Here is a 23,906-nt window from a genome sequence, read left to right as displayed (position 1 = left end):
GGGGAGCGGGAGGAGGCGCGGGCCGAGCCCCGCAGAGCCGTGCGGGCTGCGGTTACCCCGCTCCGGTGACTCAGCAACGCCGGACCCGGTGCATTTCCACCAGCATCGCGGCTTGCCCGCACGCTGCAGCCGCAGCCCTCTCCGGATCCGGCGTTGCGGATGAGGTCTGACATCTTGGATGTACGAGAGCCTCTCGGGCGTCAGTCAGAGCTGTACCTCAGCGGATACCGCAAGGACTGGAGCCGCAATCCGGTGTTGCTTCCGCAGTTGTATGCGAGTCGGAGAAGCTCGTAACTGTAGCAAAGGCTCTGGGAGTGCTGCAGCGCTCGCGAGTCCCTGCCCTTCTCCTCGCCGCGCTCCAGAGCCGCCCGACGTCGCTGTGATTCTCGGGAAGGGCAGCGGATGTCTCTGTGCCGCGGAGCCGAAACGGGGCCGATGGGACGGGGCAGTGCCAGGAGCGCTTAGAGCCGGGTTTGTGCCTGAGCAGGAGCGAGCCGCTCCCTGCAGATTCGCGAGCGCTGGTGCGTGTGCGTGTCACTGGTGTGTGTCCGTTCCTCAGGGAGCTGCTGTATGGCTGTGCGGGCCAGGTGAGCACGGGACTCGTTGTCCCACTGCCTGTTCCTTTCTGTGGGAGTCAGCAGAGCTCATGTGGAGCAGAGGAGTTCCTGATTGCAACAAAGCGCTCATGCTGCTGCTGCCCTGCAAAGGCGAGCGTTCCTGATGGCTGCTGTGCTAAGTGGGAAGGCTTGGGGGATGCGGGTGGGCACAGGGTCAGAAGAGGCTTCCTTATCTTAGGATTGTATAGGCGCTTCTCTAAGTAGCCTTGGACAGTAGCTGTTCTTGTAGGGTAGGAAGTATAAATGAGTGTAATTGTTGTTACAGGAGTTAAACGGCTGTCTCAGGGCTATTCTTACTACAAGCCTCTGCAAGAAGAAACATGCTTTCTGACTTATGTATTACAGAGGTGAGGAGATGCCTGTTAGACATGAATGGGGTCATAGCCCTTGCTCAGCCTTGGGCCCTGGCCACTGCTGCACTGGGACGTGAATTTCCTGTAATGGTTCCAGGTTAGGGGAGGTGATGAGGCTGTGCTCAGTTCAGGGATTGAACAGTGAGCTGCAAAGTGCTCACCTATGGCAAGCAGGCAGCCGGAGCACAGCCAGCCACAGATCAGCACTGGTGCAGCCCTCCTGCTTTCTGCCTCAAGAGGAAAATGCAGTTTCTCTGAGACAAAACCCAGTGCCCCATCTGGGCAGTTATTGGTTCTCCTGTCAGAAATGACACCTTACAGGAAACTTTGACAACAGCCTCCACACCAGAGGGCTTGGGCAGGCTGATCAGCTGCTTGGTGAGCAGCCAAACACTCCTCACCTTACTGGTTCATTCTTGTAAGGCTCTGGAGAAAGATAGCATAGGACCAAACTGGTGGAATGTTGTGACTTCAGGACATCACTCAAGGAGAGTTAATCTGTCTATTGGAAAAATGGCACCTTAACATAGTAACTGCAAGCTTTGGATACCTGATGAGCCACACAAGAAGACCCTGTGCAAACTGGCACTGCTTTTGTGTAGCTGAAATGCAAGTACTCAGAGCTGACGGACTGGAGGCAGTGGAGTGATGCTGCAGTGCTGCTGGCTCCTGGCACCGTGTCCCAGTGCCGGCCCCATGTGCCTCGATCCACAGGGCAGGGCTGTGCTGCTGGCTTGGCTCTGCCTGCACAGGTGGGGACGTTTCTGTGTCTGTGGGATGACGCGAGACAGGGCTTCCAGTGGGGCAGTGCACACGGGGCAGGGGAGCTCCGTGCTCCCACCTGGCAGGCAGCCTTGGTTGTGGCCTGTGGAAGGATGAGCTTGCCCTGACTGTGGCAGGCAGCACGTACAGATGGAATGTGGCTGCCCTGCTGTGACCTGGCTGGGAGGGATGAAGGGCTGAGCTGTGCCTGCAGTGAGGTCAGCCGGTGGCACTCGGAGAGCTGGGGATTTTCTAGCCTGCTGTTGCAGTGGTAAGATCTGGTCTGTCTGGTAATCCACGCTAAATTTCTCAAAGTTGTACGCTGATGTTTTCAGAGTGGTGTAGGAAATAGCACTAGAAAACTACACCAATCCTCTCCATAGACATGAAATAGACAGAAATGTTTGTAGGTAACCCACTGCTTCCGATTCTAGCTGTAGTTACTCTGCCCCAAAAAGCCGTGTGTGCTCTGAAGTGGTAGGGCTTACTGGTGTGGTGTGAAAGGAAAAAAATATGAAAGAAAATGTTCCTTTTTTTTGGCGTGTGTGCAAAAGCAGCGTATTCCTAAAGTGATCTGGTTGATTACATGCCTTCTGTTAAAAATCCTCCCAAAGCCTGCTCGGAGGGCGAAGACTTGTTTTGGAAATGGAGGTGTCTGTGGTGTGTCAGCTGAGGAAGTAAATAGGCTTATGTAATGTGGTTTAGTGAAGTGTCACTTAAATAGGTCTGGTATTTTTATGCAAATACAGGGTGAGGATGGTATTTCAAAAACACACACTCGGTGCCTTGTTCTTGTGTGACTCTCAGAAGTATCCGAATGAAGGAGATGCACCCGTTGTGCTAATTCGACTCTAGCTGCCAGGGAAGATCGAGTCTCAGATGTGGTGCACACCACCAGGGGGTCCGGCCCAGGGTCCTCCCCAGGGTAGTGCCCAGGGTTGGTGGCCCAGGGCCTCGCAGCATCCCCAGAGTGAGTGCTGTGTGTGTGGAACACTGGGTGGTTTTGTTCTGCTGCAGAAATCCATCTTGATTAGAAATTTTGCTGAGCTCCCAGTCAAAAATAGGACAAATAAAGACTACCTGAATATAAACCAACCATCTGAATAACTTCCACTTCAAGATGTGCTTGCTAGAGATGCTGAAGGGCTCCTCACACCCCTATCCCCAAAGCTGGGCAGTTCCCAGCAGCCCAACCCAAAGCATCATCTCCTGAAGCCCCCAGCTGGGCTGTGAGCCGTGGTTGTGCAGCCCTCCCAGCCACCTGGCTGTTCTGAGCCCTTCCCATGGCTGCAGTTGGGCAAATGCTTCCAGCCGGGAGGAGCGTTGCTCTGCTTGGTGCCCGGGAGCTTGCACTCTGTGGTTTGGATGGGATGGGAGCTGTGGCCATCAGGGCTCAGCCAACGGGACACCAGATGAGAGGCAGAACTAGGGCTGTGCTCTGGGAGGTGTGTGTGTGTGTTTATCTCCCATCAGGTGCCTGGTTGGTGGGACGAGGCCCACCTGTCCTCTCTGTCTGTACCTTTTGTGCTGCTGTGGGACTCCAGGGCTGCAGTCGCAGAGAGCCCATGTAGCTCAGCCCTGCTGTAGAGCTCTTGGGGAGCTATACTTTACTGCTGGTCTGGTATGATACACAGGGAAATACTATAAGGCCTGACAGGTGCCTTTCCTTTCCAAATGTCTGTTCCCTTGCTCCAGAGGAAGAGTTCTCTCCTCCGTGCTGCAGACACAGGAGAGCTGTGGAGGAGTGTCTGCAGTGTGCGTTGTGTGGTGTGTGCCCGGCTGTACGCACTGCACCAGGCAATGAGGCATTGGCTGGCATTTCCCTGGCACACTCACTTTCCAGCAGGGCACTTTGGGAAGCTGTGCAGAATGCTTGGCCTTGCAGCAGCCACTCCTGGCTCCTGCCTTTGGCCAACTGGTGCTGTCCCAGTGCAGCGCTTGGCTGCACCTCCAGCAGTGCCCCTGCTGTCTGGCAGCGTGGCCATGTCTGTGGGGCAAGGGGTGGCCCTGGAGCTCTGCCGGGTGCTGAGGATGCAGCTCCTGCCTGCATACCCATGTGCTGGTGTTGGCTGGTGCTTCAGTGAATTGCTCTGAACTGTGTTTCCAAAACCAAATAGATTTGCCATTAAGAAATCTGTCATTAAGCACTCAATTCTTTTTCCCAGTTTAATCTCGCTCCTCCCAGCTGTAGCTCCTCTGCCACCCTCCATTCCCGTTCAGGTGTGCTCCGTGCATAGCAGTCCCTGCCCCATGGGCCCCAGGAGCATTGGATTGTGAACAGCTTCCTCAGGGCTCTTTTGTTCTGGTTTGTGGAGGGAGAAACAATCCATGCACCCAAACCTAGATGCCTCTGGCCACTCATTCCCTCAGGTCACCAGGTGACATAGGGTGCCGCTGCGTTCTCCTTGCACCAACAGAGCTGCAGGGATGGATCAGCTGGAGCCAAGTCTCGCTGTGCTGAGTGCCTAAAAGCTTTCTCAGTGGCCACTTGCTAAGAGCTCTCTGTGGCAGCGACAGTGACTTTTTTCCATCCATGCATAGTCCTCTTAGAAGCAGGAAATGAGGTGTTTCCCCTGTGCCTTGCTCAGGATGAGAGCTACCAGGTATTTTTGTTGTCATGAATGATGTTAATTGCGGTCTGGGGATCATCTGGATTGAGATTTTATTAATCCAGGAACCTCCTTGAAGTGGTTGTTTTATCACGTAAGTACTTTGATTACACAACTCCGTCCTTTGTGCTTTCAGTTATACACAGACACTGTAGGGCTCCCCGACCTCTCCCTGCACGTGGTCCAGTTGTTCTGCAGGGCTGTAGACACGTCTGCTATCTAATCCTGTGGTCACTGCAAAAGGGATGAGCCTGACTTGGCCATTCCTAGGTACCACGTCAAAGCTGACTTGGGATGCTCTAATCTGTGGATTAATGAGAGAATAGATTTGCTTGGGGACTCTGTAATCCTGGATTACTGGAAGTGCTGGGAGCGGGTAATGCTGAGGCTCAGGCCCATACTGATGGGGTGGCTGCAGCGATGCAGAGTGCTCACACCACGGGCTGCATCCGGGGCTGTGTTGGCGCTGTGGTCTCCCTGGGCTGTGCTGGGACAGAGGTGTGATAGCTCTGATGGGGAAACCTCTGAAACCTCCCAGAGCAGCAGTTACCTACAGGGGAACGCAGCTGGGAAGCTCCCAGCTTGTGGGTCGTTAGATCTCTGTGAACAGTGTCTGCAAGAAGAAACCGGGCAAGGTCATGAAAGCTGATGGTCAGCTGCTGCTTGGCTTGAAGTCTGGGCTGGAGCAGAGACATTCCACTCCCAGGGAGCTGGGGGAAGAGATCCTTTGAAAACCAAAATCCAGCTGTGTGAGATGCTGGAGATGGGCTGGCATGGGCTATGAGAGGTGTGTGGAGGTGAGGCAGTGGAGCAACAGCACAGCGGGGCCGAGGCTGCTGTTGACGTGGCAGGATGCTGATCAAGCAGGTTAAAAATAGCAGCTGCTCGCTCCTCCCCAGCTCGGCTGCGTGGCTGCGACCAGGAGCTGGAAGTGCTTATGTCGATGTGCTGAGCAGGCACAAAGCCCAGCTGCAGCCACGGGGACGGGTACCGCAGGGAGCGTGGGGCCACGCCGGGCTGGGCTGGGGGAGCTTGGAGCTGGAGGCTGAGCACCCAGCGCGTGCCCTCCTCTCCCAGTGCCCCTGTGGAGCTCGGCAGCGCATCCCGCGCTCCTCCTGCGCTCTTTCCGGCTCCCCAGAGCTGTGCCTTCAGGTGCTGGCAGCACCCCGGCCCTGCAGTGGCAGAACTGGGCCAGGAGCACAGAGGGGCAGGAGGTCGATGTGCAGGCTGGGGCAGGGAGGGTGGACGTGGCCGGAGGATGGACGCCACTCTGCTCGCTGGCAGGAGCCCCTGCACCGCGGGTTCAGGCAGTGGTGGGCACTCGGGCAGTGGGTGGTCAGCGCCTCGTGCTGCCTGCACCATCCGTAGTGTCTGATTTCCCAGATGCTCCAGAAGTGCAATTCTGTGTGGAATGGGCACGAGTTGTGTGGCAGCTCTGATGGGAGATGTTGTTCATACATTGTCAGAAGTGCTTTTCACAACTTGCATCCTGCTGTCCTCCCCAGTAAAGGTGAATTTGAACAATTAAAGTCAATATCTTCATTCAGAGCAGTCATTCCAGCACTGGCTGCTATTTTTCTCCTACGTACTACTGTAAGCCTAATTTCTCGAGGGGAAACTTTTGATGGATTTTTTGACTGAAAGATTTTGTTCTCCCATAGTGGCTGCAGCCATGGAGGGATGGAGAACAGCACTGTTTCCCTTTGTGCTGTGCTGTTGGCCTTTGGGTAGCTCTGAAGGCACAAATTGGTGGTACCTCTTTTCAGCTGTCTGGGGTGGGTGCCTGGGCACCAGCAGTGCCAACCTCAGCAGCATGGGAGATCCAGGAGCAGGGGAGGTGGCTGTGTGGCTTCTGTGGCTTTTCTGTTTTGTTGCTTTTCAGTCTTTTACTGCTTCAGGCTGCTAGTTCAAACCAACCCTCACTGCAGCTTCAGCTCGCTTTGTTTTGGGGTCAACTTGCAAAGGATGTTATGTGCTTTGAGGTGCAATACATACCTTAGGAAGAAAGAAAGAAAGACTCCAAGTAGGTTAGGTACATTTTATTGCAACCTCCTGGGAGGTTAGAGGAATCACAGGAGCTTGGGCTTCAGGGCTGCAGGAAAGAGCCATTTCCAAGCAGAACTTCTGCACAGCCTTTTTGTTTCTTTTTACAACTGTTTGCTCTCTTGTGTGTGTGCGAGGCAGTCAGTGCTCAGCAGTGTGCTGCTCTCCTAAATCCGTGCTAAAGCAGATCCTTTGAATGGAAAGGTAATGAAAATAGAAAGCAGAAACCAAAATAGACAAGTAATCCCCCATTTTGATCTCCTCTGCCCTGTGGTTCAGCTCAAAGAGTGGGCTTAAAACACTATCTTAAAACCACTATCTCTGCCCCCCAAGTATGTGAACAAGCTGCCATGATTTGGCTTGGATCAGTCCATGTCCAAATTCTCTGAATAACAATAAAACATTAATGGAGATAAAGACTGTTATCTCCCTCGTGTCTATTTTGTCACTGGAATAATAACTTTAAATATTAAGAGTGCTGAGATTTATAGATGCCGAGCCTGCTCAGCAAAATCTAAATCATGTTCTTTAGTGCATGTTACCATTTATTGCTGCTGTATTGTCTGAAGCCTGAGTGGGTGTTAACCCTGTGATAGCATCCTCAAAGTAGATTTGATACAATTGTGTAGTTTAGTGTAAAAATCTGTTGGCTGTTTGGTTAGATTTGCAGCTCTTCTTAGAGAATATTATGGGAGTGGAGGCTGAACAAAGTGCTGACGCTCCCCAGGAAACGTGGGAGCGGGAGGAGTGCAGTATCGTGGAATAACCACGTTGGTGTCAGTCCAGTGAGCTCAGCTGCGTGTGCATTGGTTCCAGAGTCTTGTAGACTTTTGAAGTGACTTGATTCTTCTTTAAGTTTAATCTTAGCATTTTCATACTTAATTTAGAGGTCCTCATTGATATATCTATTAATGACAAATGTATTCCAGCTGTTATTTAATGGAGCACTCTGCAGCCCAGTGCTTTCTTGGGCAGCTCCGGGTGCTGCTGCTGAGCCCATGGCAGTGGAGCTCCACATCCCCAGGTGCAATCCTGCCCACGTGAGGCTGTGTCACTGCTCCTGAAATGAGCTGTGCAGCCCTGTGGTTCATCATGAGGCATTTCCTTGTGTTCCCTTTGTTGTGCTCAGTGAGTAAAGGAAAAGTAATCTGACTGATGAAAAGCAGCCTGACAAACACGAGCGTTAGGCCAAATGTCAGTACCTGCTATTGACAATTCATTCCTGTGCAGCCTCGTTGCAGTTAGTAGCTGATGAGCAATGTTAGCAGGCATGACTGATGGCTTCAGTTGCAGGTTTAGTAAATATTGCCGGGTGAGAAGGGGACAGAGTTCAGGAGAGTGCAAAGGAGCCGTCCCCTCCGCCTCGCTGTGTCTGCAGTGAGCACTGATGGATGTGTCCAAACGCAGAGCTCAGGCTGATGGCAGCCAGATGCTGACTGCTGTCTGGGGGAAGCTATCGCTTGTTTAACACCTGGCTGCTGCCATTAAGCTTGCTCAGATATACGTTGCAGAGCAGTAAGTGCTTGTATTCTGGTGTTCATGGTGCAGCTCCTGGAAGAACCCTCTGTCTGTCACTAAGCATGGTGCTGCAGGAATGTGGCAGCTCTGCAGAGCATAGCCTCAGGAAATGCCATAAGAGCTGCAGTGTGGGTTGCTCATCCCTCATGGAACAGGGAGAAAATGAACTTTGGTTCCTCAGGGCCCTTCATCATTGCTGCCAGATGCAGTGTCCTCAGCGCCCGGTGCTTCGTGTGTCTTTGAGGTGGGTGAGGAGCCCCTGTCACCGCTGTGCTGCTGAGCGCTGCCTCCAGGCACTATGCTTAGCCTTACTGAGACCTCTGAGCAGCTGAGGTGAGGCTGGTTCTTGTCACTGCCCTGATGCTGGGCACATAGGAGGTGCACTGCGGGGTGATGTGGTGCTGGAGTCCACTGTTTCTGTGTTCCAAGGATTGTGAACTGTGGTAGAGAAGTGAACAGCCCAGCTGCTTCTGCAGCCACTTGTGCGTGTTCCCAGCTCCCTTACGAACAGCTCAGAGAATTGCTCTTCTTTAGTCTTTTCATTGTAAGGGAAGCTCTTTGAGCTATGCTGTTGTGAAACACTGTGATGGTTCGTAGGGATGATACCTGGACTGCAGAGCTTTGGTGAGCTTTCTGGATGCAGGGAGCAATAAAGCACATTTTGCTCTTCCTGAGGAAGGGAAGTGGCCCTTGTGGCAGTGGTTGGACTTTGTTCTACCCAGACAACGGGATTATGCAGAGGAAAGGAACGGTCATCATCCGACCACCTACATCAGGAAGTGCTTTCATAGGCTGCTAATTCACACAGGCTCTACTGAAATCTAAAGGGAGCTGAACATCTCGCACTTTTAGTATGAGTTATCTGAGCACGTACAGGCAGATAAGTATGAAATGAACCCTTCTGAAATCAGATGCTGCAGTCAGTCCCCAGCTGCCTGCAGGTAGCTGTTGTCTGAGCAGAGGATGTGGTGGCTGTTGGAGGGAGGATGCTCACAGCTACTCTGCAGGTGAGCCTTAAGCAGTGGTGGGTGGAACTCTGAGCCTGTCTGGCTGCCAGAGCGGTGATCCTCTGCTGGGTGCTGGGGTGGAGCAGGAAGAATGAGAGGAGGTTTCTGAGGGCCCTCCTCAGAGGTCACTCAGTGAACTTGACCTGGATTGTGCCTGACAGGTCATTAATTATAATAACAGCATTGGCAGTGCTGCTTTGTAGCTGGTTCCCTACTGCATAATTCTGGCTAGCAGGAATGGCGTGATAGGTGAGAGATTGTCTCTGGTTGTGAGGATCAGCTCAGGGGTAACACTCAGCTGGAGGATACAAGTAATGCAGGTTCTAGTGTTCCTCTGGTTTGTTTGCTTGTTTCTTTGGAAGAAGCCAAGGTGTCATTGCATAGGCCCGTCAAAATCCTTGCAAGCGTCTCCACAGCAATTATCTTCTGCAAAAAGTCATTATGTTAGAAGAGACTGAAGTGAATTGGGATCTGCAGGTCTCCAAGCAGCGATGTGCTGCTGAATTCTGGCTGTGCTCTGGAGGTGTCCCTCTTCCTCCCGCAGATCTCTGGGCCGTGGGTTCCTGCAGTTCCCAGCCCACGGCCATACAGAGTACAGCTGGATCTTATAGCAGTGGGTCTCAGCCCCATGGCAATGCCTGTGGGTCCCAGACATTATGCGGAACTGGGAAATGTGCTGACATGCTCTGAGCTGCTGATGTTTGCATTTGCCATGATCTTGTGCCAGAGCAGAACCCAGCCCAGGGGTAGGAAGGAGAGTACCAGAGGCATGGTGGCAATGAGAGGCCTTCAAGCTGATGCCAGCAGGTGTGTGTGCGCCTGGGAGGCTGCAGAGCAGCCATCTCTGCTAGCCTTGCCCGATGCTGGGCGCGCTGTTGTGCTGCGTGGTGCCCTGAGCCGCGCGCTCCTCGTGCACAGAGCAGCTCCTGTGCCACAGCTGGGACAGACCCCATCTCACGCTGCTGTGACACTGATACCACGCTCTCATGAGGAGTGCTGCAAAATCCAGCAGCTGGGCATTACTGCTGAAGTACAGCAACAGGTTGTTAAGCGTTTCTTAGACAGGGAGGTAATAAAGAAGCATTCCTTCTGTGTAAAAATGCAGCCAAAGGCCAACACCTGAGGCACGACCTGCTCGAGTCCCCTGAGGTGCTGCCTGTGATGCCATGCAGAGGTCGCCTCACGGCCGGGGCTGTTCGCCTCCCCGGGACACGGCTTTGCTGCTCTCACAGCCAGGGGTGACCCAGGGACAGCGCTGCCACCCGTGTGCCCAGGGCACCTCTCTGCTGCACCGACGGCGGCGATGGTGACCCAGAGCCTCACACCGGCAGAGGTCAGAGCACCTCTTAAAGGAGATGAGGCTTCTTGCCTGAGCGGTACAAGTGATGTGCTGATTCGCGTCCATTAGAGCCCTTCCAGGGTACGTGCTGATCTTGGCAGATCTTGGCAGTGCTGCTGTGGAGCCGGGTGGAAGCTTGCAGCCTTACCTCATCTTTACATGGCTTTAGGAGGAGACAGTGAAGTCTCGTGTTTGGGCATTAGATCTAATGTAAGAACTTTCCAATTGGAATGTTTATGAGTTAATTGCATGATGCTTTGTTTGCTCCCTGCTGCAAGGCAGAGCTGTGTGTGAGGGGTGGGGAAGCAGATCAGCCTTTTTTTGGCTTTGTGTCACCCAAATGCATTATCTCCATCTGGCTGTTTCCTCCCCCTTGCGTCCCTCCACTGGAACTAAGTGTGTACCAGGGGCTATTAATAGCTGAATCCTGCAAGTCTGCTTCTGCAGATGCAATGTTGAGCTTCTGAATCCTAAAACTCATTACAGATGAAGCAGTAGGCTGTGTGGTAGTTAATGCAATTAGGCTTGCTAAGTTAAGTTCTGAGGGCCAAATGCCGCCCTTGCTTTCTGCATGAAGCTCCTTTGGGGCCCTGCCCACAGACACCCCAGCACATCCTCCTGCTGCTCGTGGCTGCCATCAGGACCCGGCCGTGGTGCAAGTAGCAGTGCTGTCTGTTCGATAGCAAGCAGGGTCCTGATCCACACCCTCAGCTTCCCAATCCCACTGTCCCACAGGTTTGCATGGCATTGGGATAGGAGAAGCGTTGGGCTGCTGCTCACCCATGTTGTCCGAGGCCATTGGCTGCTAAGGGTTTGGACTCGCCTTTCTCCTCTAAAAGCTGGAATTGACTGGAGTGCAGCTTGCCCTGTGCACGATGGTTTTCTGTACGAGAAGCCAAATCTCCCATTCTAACAGGGATATCTTACCTGCAGGAGGAAGCAGAAAGACAGAAGGAGACATCAGCATTGCTCCTATCTCAAGGGATAGGGGATTTGGCAGCCCTTACAGCTGGAAGTGGTTGTTGGTGCCTTCTCTTGATACCTCATGTACCCATGCACTTAACTGAGCATACCCAGCTTTGCAATTAACTTTCATGAACGTTCTGCTTGCCATTCTTCACTAGGGGAAAAAATTCACTGCCTCCCCCTGGAATCATTCAGGAGGGCAAGTGAGGTGTGTCTGCTGTGTTAATTGTAATTGTGTTATTGTAAATTCAGCCCTGCTCAGGTGAGATGGGTGCAGTTCTCATGGTGTGTCCTCTTGTGGGTTGGGTGTGTGGCTGCGGGCAGTGCAGGTGGGGGGGACTGCAGCACCCAACCTCTTCCACTGCTGATGGCTGCAAATGTGATACATTCATGGCTGAGGATTTTGAGTTTATTTTTTGCTCTGCTCAGAGTCTCAGGAACTTCAGTTAATTTTATTCCCCAAATTGCATTTTGCCTCCTGCCTCCATAACCGTGTAAATCTGTTGCTAAAGTTAAAGAACCATGACATTATTCTATACATCATTCATAGATCCTTTGCTGGAATTTCACACTTCCTTAAGCTGCTCGAGAGCCTGCAGGGCGTCCTCATCCTGCCACACAGAGCTGCTGTCATGCAGATCCTTGCCCTGGGCAGTGGGGCTGGAGAAGATGGGCAGCCATCTCTCTGCACAGCTTTCGGCACAGTTTGAGCCCTTCTTCAGTCAGCTCTTCTCCTCTCCCCTTTCATCTTTTGTCTGTCTTTGCTAATTTTAGTTGCTTTTCTCTTTCCTTTTATTGTAATCCCTATTTCTTTCTCCTCATCCTCACACCAGCCCTTGTTCTTCCCCTGTTCTGCACCCAAACCTGCTTGTTCTGCTCCCATCCCCTTGCAGGGGCAACGCATGGTGCCACAGAGCTGCTGGCAGCTGTGGGGCTGCAGAGCAGTGTGGGTGAGATGGGGATCTCTTGGAGGCAAGGGGAAGCACTGTGCTGGATTTAGAGAAACTGCCAGAAATGGCTCCAAGCTGTGCTCACGGCTGGCGTGTTCCACCTGCCAAGGACCCACGCAGCCTTGGAAACCAGCAGGGGCTTGGAGTTCTATTCTTAAAGACTTTGTGCCATTAGTTGAGAGAGCTCTGCTTCCCTTTGGGCTGCCAGAGCCAGCTGTGGTTGGGGTGTGCTGTGCCGTCCTGGTGCTGCTGGGCTGTGGGATGGGATCCTCGTGGTGCCTTTGCCCCCTGTGCTGGCAGTCCTGCCCCACCTCCTGCTACGGGTGCAGAGGTTGGGTTATACCTGATGCTGCCACCTGAGTTTATAGGCTGTACTTGTTTGACTTTGTTATATCTATTGATCATTTTCTCCCAACACTGCCTGTTTCTGCCCCAACCTCCAGTAATGGCCCATTCCCAACCCTCTGCACTGTGGCAGCAGAAAACGTTTGCTGAAGTCTTCTTCAATGTGTGTGCTCTGACCTCCACCCACGGGTGCTCCCGCTGACACAGCTTGTAAGTCTGCTGGTTGCACTGTGCTCGTTGACTGGTGCTGGGCACCAGGGAGCCTTCATTGCAGTAGATGTGGCTGGCACCTGTGTTCCTCTCGCAGAGGGAGCGCTGCAGCTGCCTTCTTTGTTTCATGACTTTTATGTTTTCAAGGTACTAATGCAACGAGTTTGATGGATGTGCAGCTGCTACTTAACTGGCTGTAAATGTTCATCGTGAATCCAGGCAGGAAACTTGGCCTGGTTTGGAGCACCACTGCAGAGCTGAATCCCGACGTGCTGCAGCACTTTGTTCTCTCGATTCCTCCCTGTTTTGCGGAGCTCCTGTCTCACCAAACCTCCTTCTTTCCTTGCAATCTGTTTCTGACAACGTGTAAAGTTATTGACAAGGTGATGAAATCTGATGGGCAAGGATTTGCCAGAAAGAGGCGGCTTTTTTTCCTCCTCATAATGCAACTCGTCCCCAGAAAGAGACCTCCGCCCTTTCAGCCCCGGGTGCTGCTGCTGGCTGCAGAGCTGTGGCTGCAGGCAGTGACCGCAGGGCCCAACGCTGCTGTCTGTGGGGCGGTGCAGGTGGTACTAGGCAGGAGAGGAACACACCATGGTGCTGTCCCTGCTAGCTCCGCTTCCCCAGGAGCTGGATACTGCTCACCAAACCCTCCCCTTCTCTTTGGATAAGTGTGCAGCCATTGCGTCCCCTGCAAAGGGAGCGATCGTCAGCTCTGCTTTTAAGCCTGTCTCAAGATGCAATTGTTTTGCGCCTACCATGTTTCCAGGAGCTCTGTTTTGTGCCAGTGGTGCAGGTGAGGGTCACTGAAGTCTGAAGTGACGGTGATGTGGAGGGCAGTCTGACCACAAGCCAGGAGCTGCCTGGTGGAGCCAGTGCTTTATCACCCAGTGACAGGCTGCCTCTGCCAAGTGAGACTGACAGAACGTGAATGTGATCGGATTCATTAAGTGAGAAGAAGCTCCCAACAGATAACAATAATAGCTCATCTAGATTAAGCTTATGGGAATGGTTTGCTGTGAAAAATCCTGTTTTGACAGAGTGCTGGGAAACACTTCAATTCTGTGAAGTTAATGTCCCGTTCAGGTGGCAGACACCCACCTGGGCGGTTCTGGGACATGCCTCGCCTTCAGCTCTCCTTGCAGAGCTGCCACAGCTGAGCGCTGGGTGATCCGTGGGGCTGTTCTGTTGTGCTGCACAGAATGCTGCCAGGCAGCCCATCCCAGACATTCCCATCTCGAGAAATGGGCTGCGCTTCCCTGGTGCCATTGAAGTATCTCTGCATGGCAGCGAGCAGGAAGCAGCTTGTTGTAGGCACTGCACTCAGTTATCTCCAGGGTGGGAGTGCAAAGGTACTGGTTAGACTTGGAGTTGTCTTTTGGTGTGCTGTTAGCCTTCCAGCCTCCAAATGACACTGCTGTGTTCGGTCTGCTTAATTATGGAGTTTTCTCCCTCATGAGATACGTGCTATTATATTTCCTAACCAGGAGTGAGAAATGATAAAGCAGGTCAATTCTTTGTCCCATCTCCCTTCAACAACAACAACAACAATAACAAAAGGGGAAAACAATATTGATATTTACCTTAAGCGTTGGTTTATGGCTTAGTGGGGTTTCCAAGCAGTTCACTGTGTGCGTTTCTTCTACTTTCCAAAAGCCATTGATTTTTGCAGCACTGCAATTAGAAAACAAGAAGCCTATAAAATGGTGTTATTTCTGTATTTTAAAATGGAGTTTTGGTCTCCTGCTGCCTTTTTATTGGTTTCCCCCTCTCCAGCCCTGCTGAATGTTGCTTGAGTCAGCATGTTGTAATTTTCCTTTGGAGACCCAGGGCTCGCTGGTATCACTTAAACCCAAATGGCACTGCTACAGCTTTGCCATTCTTTGGCTACCCACGTAATAGAAAACACACTCCTTAGGAGTTCGTGCTGCAGTTGTATTGACTGGGAGCACTTGGCTAATCACTTCCTGTAATTAAATTCTTCACTAGGAGTAAAGTTAATCTTCTCAGAACATGTAAAACCTGACCCGCAGCCCGAACCGGCAGAAACACAGTGGTTTATAGGCAGCTTTGTCCAAGCGTAAAGGTTCCCTTTCCCAACCAGAAGCAATTAGTGTAATTAAATATTCCTGCTCCTGAGCCAAGGATATATAACAATAAACTGTAACCGATACAGCAGATTTCCTCCACAGATTTGGTAGGCTTTCAAGGACACGAGGGATCGTTTTGCCTGTTCCCATTGACCCCTAGTAAAACGCAGCTCCATCTCCGTCTGACGGAGCTGCCTTCCCCTCCTGAGGACACGCAGGGCAGTTATGTGCTCCCCTTCAGGGCACTGTGTGAACGTGGACGCGCTCTCAGCTGATCGCAGACCGACCCGAAGTGCTGTGGGCACAGCCCAGGCTGAGGGGTTGCTGGGGACGGGAGCTCTGTGGCTGTGTGCGGAGCAGGAGATGAGGGCTGGCAGCTGAGCGTGTTTTGTTGGTGCTCCTTTCCTGGGCGTCGCACGCTGCTGTGTGTGGGTACAGCGTCGGCTGCTCAGCCTCCTTTAAATTCATTTTGGACTGATGTTTTCTTGACTCCGTGCTGCTCAATAGGTTTGGTAGAGAGAAATCAAGGAGACTTTCCCCAACTCTTTTTCTCTGTGTTTGCATAAACACATTAATAACCTAATTGCCCAAATCCTTGCTGACTGGCTGAGGCATTAAGCTTGCTACGGGTGGCTGATTTGAGCCATATGGTTTGGTCCCAAGGTTTCTCGGGGTTTTTAGAAGAGGTTCAGAAAGTGCCTATTTGCATCATCTTGAAGCATTGCCATTCCCAGCATAAACAGTTCTGCATAATTTATTACCCTCACTGTAGCTTTCCTTGTACTCCTAAGTTCAACTTCAAAGTACTGCGATCTCACTGGTGATTATTTATGTGCAGCAAAACAAAACAGCATGAAGTGCCGTCCCAGAGTTAAAGTCTTTTCTTCCAATGGGGAAACTCCAACAATTCTTCCACAGTCACAAAGTTTCTTGTACCTTCATTAAAAGTCAGAGTAAAGGTAACCTTTCAAGGATCTGTTAACATTTGCCCTTCCTGCCAGTTGGGCCAATCGAAATGCAGCGCTTACAGCCAGCGCGGTTACCTGGATGATGGCAGGTATTGCGTCAGCTGTTAAGATGTATTTGTCACATCCACTTCTAGTTAGTGTGAGCTTCATGTGCCAGTTATCGCTCAGCATCTCAGTACAGCAGTATTTCAGCTGTAAATAATGTCAGGGAGCTTTAGGATATGACAAGGATATTATTTTCTTCCCCCCAATTTATTTACTGTACAGCACTGGGAAAATACTACTTATGTGTAGACTCTTTGCTAAAGCAGTCAGCTTTTGCCTTGTGTTCTGCCCAGGAGGTGCTCATCCCCTGGGCTCCTGTTTGCTCGTTAGCAGCTGGAGCTGCTGTGGGGCTGAGGGCTGAGCCCTGCGGTGCTGGATGGGCCGTGCAGGCAGTGGAGCTGCGGGGTAGTGGAGAGGTCATCCTGCTGTCTTTGCAGCAAATATTGCATTAAAAAATTCAGAAACATCGGATGAAGCGTGCAAAAATAGCGCCAGCAGTTGGAGTGCTGGGGATGCCCTGAAAGTGGGGCTTCACCAAACCTGCTTTGCTTGTGAAATTTGCTTTCCTAATTGTCAGGTTCCTCTCGGTGTGATCTGGGGTTCCCTGCTGACTGGCTCTGCCCCAGCTTACAGCCCATCTTTGAGAGCCATGGGGACTTCTTTCATGGCTCGCAGCCCTGCAGTCAGAGTTCAGATGCCAGTGATGTGCGCCAGGCTGACGTCAGCCACTACAGTAGGCAGGGTCTGAATCAATCTGTGTGCACAGATCATTGACATCCTTGTTGTAAAACAAATGGCTGCGGTCAGTTAGTCATGTAAAGAAACATCTCCCAGGTCTCATGGCATTATTTAAATCTTAAATCCTCTTGCAGTTTCCTGAACAGAACATCTGCTAAAATTTGGAGAAATTAGACCTGGAATGGTTGTTGGGAACATTGCTGCCACAGTCTGAGGAGGAAAAGGAGCAATGCGTTTGGGTGTTTCCCCACAAAGGCTTATCTCTGCCTTCGGATGGCCCTTGTCAGCTTGCTGTGCCCTCAGCTCAGTGCAGCACCCCAGGAGCTGTGGGTGGCCCTGCTTTGTGGGCAGGGCTGGTGGTGGCCTCGAGCCCCGTGTGCTGTGGCTGGCCCTGGTGTTTCCCCTTCCATCCCACTGCAGCAGCCTTGGGTACAGGTGGACCTTTTGTTTCCTGCCCCCATCTCCCAGGCAGAGCTCCCAGGAAGCTCTGGTGGTGCCCGAGGCTGTGGGAGCAGCCTTCCATCCACGGTGCCCCACAGGGCAACGCCTCCATTCCCATGCCGGGGTCTCTCTGCTCCCACCCAAAGAGATGGGGCTGTGGGGTGGGGGTGCAGGGCAGCAGCAGCAGGGTGAGCTCCAGCTTTCCAAAAAGCTTCCCTGTTTTTAGGGAAGCTCCCAGTGATTCAGATTTTCTCTCTTCCTGTGATTATGGCAGCAATGCTCCCTCCCAGGGACTGGCAGGCCAAAGAAAATTCATTAATTACTGCAGCAATTAAGCAGTGGAGGTAATGCTGCGATGCCTGCGGTGCAGTCAGTGCTCGGTGCAGTGGCCGCAGCTCCAGGGGCACGAGAGTGATGGTTTGTGCTGGTGCAGGGCTGGGCTGCAGCGGGACAGCAGTGTGTGCACAGGGCTGACATCGCTGTGCTGTGTGGCAGAGCCTGCAGAGCTGGGCACGATTCAGGGGTGGGCTGAGATGGGAAGCTGGGCAGCCTGGGAGGAAATTCTGATGAGAAATTCTGCTTTTAATTTAAGAAGTTTGGATGAAAACGTTGTCGTGAAAAGAATTAGTTCCTTCTTCCCACAATTACAGGCTGGGAAATTATTCCTAGTGCTTTTTTGCTGTTGCAAAAAATAGGAGCTGTGCATTGGAGTAGCCAGACCCACTGACACAGGCTGTTCCCTTGGCACGGCCCGTGATGCTGATTTCCTCATTAAGTGGCAGAACGCAGACACTTCTTGTGGTAGAAAGGCATGGATTCGCTGTGTAATTTTCACCTACATTTATCTATTTCTATTTAAAGTGCTTCTAAGCAGCTCAGAGCCATCTAAAGCTGAATGTGCTGTGCTCCATCCCAGCCTTGCTGCAGAGCGAGCTGTCAGTCAATCTGTCTGTCTGTCCTTTGGTCCTCAGTTCCTGAACATCGGTCCCTTCTGCCCAGGGCCTGGAATTGGTGTCTGCCGCTTTTCTGCCGTGATTAAAAAAAATTCAGACTGCGGCAGCCCCAATTTACAGTTCATGTTCTGAGAAAGTGGCTCTTATGTCTTGCCAGCCCTCAGCACGTTCCCTTGTTAAATTATGCATATGCTAATGAAGTGTGAAAATCAGCCAAATAACAACTCTGTGTAATAGCTTAATGTCCCCAGAGCATTGTGGCTTTTTTTTATTATTATTTTTTGATTTGTGACCCATTCTGAGTCTCATTTCTGCAGGGTGTTCTTCCAACAGCTGAGGTTAATTTGCATTTTCACTTTTTCCCCTTCTGAAAGAAGCCCAAACACGTGCTCGCAATCCTCAGTGCGTTTTCTGTTCTGAATTTGGTGATCCCCAGGCTTCCATTGCAGTGGTAGCAATTTCTCAGCACAGTTTGTGCAATCCACACCGCTGTCCCCAGTGTCAGCGGGGTCTGCGGGACACGGGTGCCCCACCAGTGCTGGGGGGATGGCTGGCCGTCTGGGGGGGTCTTGGCAGGGCATCGCCTGTCGGTGGTACAGCCCCCACCACCAGGAACAGAGCTCCCAGCAAAGATCCTTAATTCCCTGTCAGAATCAACTTAATTAAATCCCATCTGACTGAGAGAGGGTTTTCATTTGATCTAATGAACGTCCGTACTTCCATTTGGAAGCTTCTTACGTCCTGTAGTTTATTCCCTAATAACAAGTGAGGTTTGTTTGCCTGCCTGTTGCCACTAAAGATAGACTAGAATGAAAGCCAAATGGAAATTTCCTTCCAGGAGGACAAAATCCATGGAGTGATGATTAATTAAATATGAAAAGCAGAGGGGGCAGGGAGTGAGTTTGGTGGCTGGAAGGGCATTGCAGCAGCAGTGCTCCGGGCTGCCCCACAGACTGGTGGGCGTCCCTGGAGGGCTGTGGGGCAGCTCTGCTGCGGCTGTGCTCAGGGCTCTGCTCTGCCTCTGCCCTTCCGTGGAGCCCACACGTCCCAGCAGGAAGGTGCTCGGCTGAGCCCCATGGGCTGCTCTGGAGGGCGTTTTTTCCGTCAGCTCTTAAACTGTAGCTGTTTGCACGCTCAGCTCACGATAAAGAGAGCAGACTGCTTTAGTGGTAACGGCAAGGCTTTGGCAGGGAGCAGCCAGCAGGTGCCCCTTTCTGTGTGCTACCAGAGGGCTTCTCCAAGTTCTGCTGTGTGCGTTTCTTTCCGATGACGATGAGCAGCCTGGCAGGGATGCTGACAGTTGGCATCATTAAGCTTGAAGATATTAGTTCTCTAATAGTAAAGAGGAATTCCTATTACCACAACACAACAGGTCCCAGAAATAGCCTGGCCGTGGTCTCTCCATTTCAGATACAGAGTGATTTATTGTGCAGGGAAGTAAGCAAGGTTGTATCTTCTTCTGGGCAAACTTGAGATGGTATTTCAGCTGTGTACCAGATTCTTACCTGAGCTGGGAGAAAAGCAGTACAGGCAGGTGTGTGTTTGTTGAAACAGAAACTCCTGATTGGTTTAAAAAATATATATTTGTCGTGTGTTATGAGGTCAGGCTGAGGGAGCTGGGCTTGTTCAGCCTGGAGAAAAGAAGGCTGCGGGGTGACCTCATTGCAGCATTTCAATACCTAAAGGGAGCCTATAAAGAGGAGAGTAATCAACTCTTTGAAAGGGTTGATAACTGCAGGATGAGGGGAAATGGTTTTAAGTTGAGGGAGGGGAGATGCAGGTTGGATGTCAGGGAAAAATTCTTTACAGAGAGAGTGGTGAGGTGCTGCTCCAGCAGCTGCCCAGAGAGGCTGTGGATCCCTGTCCACCCCTGGAGGTGTTCAAGGCCAGGTTGGATGGGGCCCTGGGCAGCCCGGGCTGGTTTTATATATGGAGGTTGGTGGCCCTGCATGTGGCAGGGGGTTGGAGATTCATCATCCTTGAGGTCCTTTCCAACCCTGTGGTTCTTTGATTCTGTGATACTTACAGTTCATAGAACAAGTGGGGTTTGGTGTTGTTTGGTTTGTTTGGTGCTGTTTGCTTTTGGCTCTCTGTTATTTACTAGCAGCACACCTGCAGCACTGCCCTGGGCTCTGCTCAGTGTGTGCAGAGCTGGGTGAGCTGCTGCAGCTTCGTGCTGATGTTGGACAGCCTTGGTGGGGCCGGTGCCTGCAGTGGGGACCTGTGTGCTTACAGCAGGGGGTGCTGAGCATCCCTACGTACAGTAACACAGCACACACTGCGAACCAATGTGAGCAGAAATGCCAAATTCTGAAGATGAATTCGTTTATAGTTATAATCTGTCTTCAGCTGCTTCACAAATTACTTCTAAGCAATTCATTTTAGAGACTCAGAACATCATTTTATGAACTTAACGCCAAGATGAGGAAAGTTTAATTAAAACACTGCATGGAAACTGTCCTGAAACGCTCTCCTTCAGGGCAGACTGAAAGTGGTGGCACAGTGCTCATCTTCTATGGAAAGAAGCACTAAAGGGGCCAGAAGTGGAGCTTTAACCCGAGTGCTGGGGGCTGACCCAGTTGGGGCTGCTGGGCTTCCCCAGCCGTGCCCATTGCTCCCAGAAGGGCTGTGCCCCCCAGAGGCACTGCTGGGCCCTGGGGCAGCCTGGCAGGGGCTGCAGTGCTGCTGGAGCCCAGCAGAGAAAAACCCTTCCTTGGTGCCTCTGCCTCGGAACTGCTCCAGATGTTGGATTAAGCCATCTTTAGCTGATTAAATTCTAATCCGAGCAACAAATGCCAACGACTGTCTGTGCGTGGCTTCAGTGTGTTTACTTTCTCCTAAGCACAGAACTGGGATATTAGGTGTGTTCTTTCCAACGCAGCGCTCTCCGGTCTGTGGTTTCCACTCTATTCCTCCGGAGCAGAGGGATGCTGGGGTGGCTCAGCCACTCTGGGCTGCTGTTTGCCTCCCATCAGGCACACTCCGTGCTGGATTTCCCATTCCCCATGGGTCCCTGCATCCTTGCGGCCGAGCAGCATTTGCCGTTCCTTACCTCCCTGTCACAGCCAACATCAGTGCCCTGCCTGAACCCCCGGCAGGAGGAAGTCTGTGCGAGTCGCTGCATGTTGTGCTCTCAGCATTCACCCTGACTGCTTGTTCCTTGTGCATCAAACGGGAGTAATGGTAGAAGAACAGAAAGACATCAATGCAAAATGTGACAAATTTCAGCCATAAGCTGAAAACAGCTGCTGGCTACGAGAGGAAAGCTCGCAGCTTCCAAATTTTACTCACTTAGCTGACATTTGGGTACTTCTAATTACAGTTTTTAAAAAATCAATAGGTTTTACTGATAAGCTGACAGATGGCTTCGGCGAGATGACCAGAAAGGCAGAACGCGTGGCATGCTGAGCGCTTGGCAGAGCACCGGTGCCGCTGTCAGCACAGCCAGCCTTCTGCTGCGATGGCAATCTGACGGAGCTCTGCGTGTGTCGGGGTTTCCTTGTCCTGCAAGGCACTGTCTGGAGAATACGTGTGTAACGATGACAGAGCTGGTTGCTGTAGCCGGCAGCACAACATAGTCTTTGCTAGAAAAGAAATCTTTGTATTTCTGCCGAGGGAAAAGATGTTCTATCTATAAAGGACTGGTAATATCTAGGAGTTGGTGTACCAGCTGCTCAGACTGCAGCAGTGTGGTGTCGCTGGGACCGATGGGCTTTCAGGAGGTGTTTAGAAACCAGATCACTTCCTTGGCTGCTGCCTGCTGTGTGCCACGAACCAGAGGAGCCCCAGGGTTTGATGCCCCGATCCCACGGAGATGGGGCTGTCCGTGAGGCTTAGATGGTTCTTGGGATTCCTTGGAGCTTTTAGAGGTGTTAAAGTGAGAAGGACAGAGGACTTGATGAATGCTTAGGTGCTTTCTACATCTGATTTATTTTAGGATCACCCTTTTGCGGACCGACATAGATTTTCTCTGAATACTCTGAAGGGTTTTTGGCCAGCGTTCCCAGCCTCCCAGCAAAGAGGGGCACTGTGAGCTCTGCAGCTGGCCGAGGCGTGCGGTGCAGCAGAGGAGCCCGGAGGGCTGCGTGTGTCAGGAAGCTGTGCAGCCTGTGCTGAGGTGGGCAGTGAGGGCTCCCTGTGAGCTGTGAGTTGGGCACCGCGGTGCTCAGCGCTTCCCTGAGACCGGCTCCTTCTGAGCGCCCGTGTCGAGCGGTTACAGAGCATTAAGCCTTGGGAGGACAGTGGGAGAGAAATAAATCCACGTTCTTTCATGTAAGCACTTTGAAACAGGCACTGTGGTGGGGGAAGCTGCAGAGCTGCTCTGGAGGAGCTGCCAGATGGAAATGTCTCCAGTTTGGGTCGGCAGCACTGAATTATTCTGCACTGTAACAAGGGCAGAGAAATTTTGAATGTGATGGTATTTTTAGCGTTTAAATCTAGGAGATTTATTCCATTTTGGGAAAGATTCGCAGCTGCTGCTATCTCAGCAGCATTGCACGGTGCTGTTGGGAAATGTCCCCATCTTGCTGAGCGCTGCACCCTGCCCAGCCCTCCTGAGCCAAGCCATGCTGTGGGGAGGAGCTGGAGATGCAGTCCTGCAGAGGTGCAGACCGAGGGCTCGGATGGGCACTGTGTGGTGTTACCCTTTGTTGGTGTGTAATAATGTTTTGGGGCATTATGCCGATGGTACGAGACTCTTACTGGGCTTAATGCAGTGGAATTGATTTCTGTTTGCCAGCCTATCATTCCCCTCAGTGGGGAAAAATCAATGCAGATCAATCACATGTGATTTTGCATGTCATTAGATCCACACTGAACCTCTGCTGTCCCACTCCCTTCCATGCCCTCACCACGTGGCACCGCACTTTGCAGGAGGACAGATTGCCCAGCCCAACCCCAGTGACCCACGGCCAAACCTTGCTGTGTTCATGTAGGGTGGAGGAGCACATCCCTGCATGCCCACCGTGTGTCCTAAGAGTTCCTTTTAAGTCCATCTTTTTTGTAGCCAAGCGGCCTTGGTGCCCCTCTTGTTTGGTTTCTTCTTGACATTTTCCACAGGCAGGGAAGAAAGCTGCAGAGGAATTGCAGTGAGATTCGGGTCCTGGGAAGAGCCCATCTCTGCAACTCTCAGGCTGTGCTGGAGGCAGGACGTGTCCTGCTCACCCCGTGCTGCTCTCAGCCACCTGCAGCCCTGTTTTGTCTCATGGGAGCCTTTCCCAGTTCCATCACTGGGAGAGGTGAGTGGGATCTATGCAGCCTCAAAGCCATGAACTGGCCAGGACTATGCCACAGTTTCCGTATGCAAAGTCCTTGTCACATGTGGGTCGCAGAGGCTCTGCTCCCAGAAATGTTCTCCATTTGTCAGCCAGTCACAGCTGTGGAGGGAAGGCACCGTTTGCCTACATGTGCTTGGGGCTGAGCGCTTTTGTTTTGAGTGGGTTTTTGAGTGGGTCAATTTATTTGCTTTTGTAAATACAAACTTATGAAACAGAAAGAAGGACGGAGCTCCTGTTAAAAAGCTGTGCAGTGTGCAAGCCTTTGCACTGGTGCTTTTGCAACTCTACTTCAAAACTCCAAATGTGTATTTAAAGTTCTGATGTGTGGCACGAAGTTGTCATTGCTGACATTGGGTGAATTGCAGGTAATGGGAAAACCCCACAGTCTCCCTTCGTGTTGAGAGGCAGATGAAAAGGATAACTGAAGAAATCTCTTTTAAGCAGTGAAAGCAGTGAGCCTCACGACTTCCTGACTGAGACAAGACCCACAGGCTTCCATGGGGCTCAGGGCTGAGAATCCTCCCTGGGAGTATCACAGAATCACAGAATCACAGAATTGTAGGGGTTGGAAGGGACCTCTAGAGATCATCGAGACCAACCCCCCTGCCAAAGCAGGTTCCCTACACCAGGTCGCACAGGTAGGCGTCCAGGCGAGACTTGAATATCTCCAGAGAAG

Source organism: Meleagris gallopavo, chromosome 15, assembly GCF_000146605.3.
Source record: "Meleagris gallopavo isolate NT-WF06-2002-E0010 breed Aviagen turkey brand Nicholas breeding stock chromosome 15, Turkey_5.1, whole genome shotgun sequence".
In the NCBI taxonomy this organism is placed as follows: domain Eukaryota; kingdom Metazoa; phylum Chordata; class Aves; order Galliformes; family Phasianidae; genus Meleagris; species Meleagris gallopavo.
The sequence above is the reverse complement of the archived record's forward strand: the minus strand, read 5'-3'. Positions refer to the sequence as shown.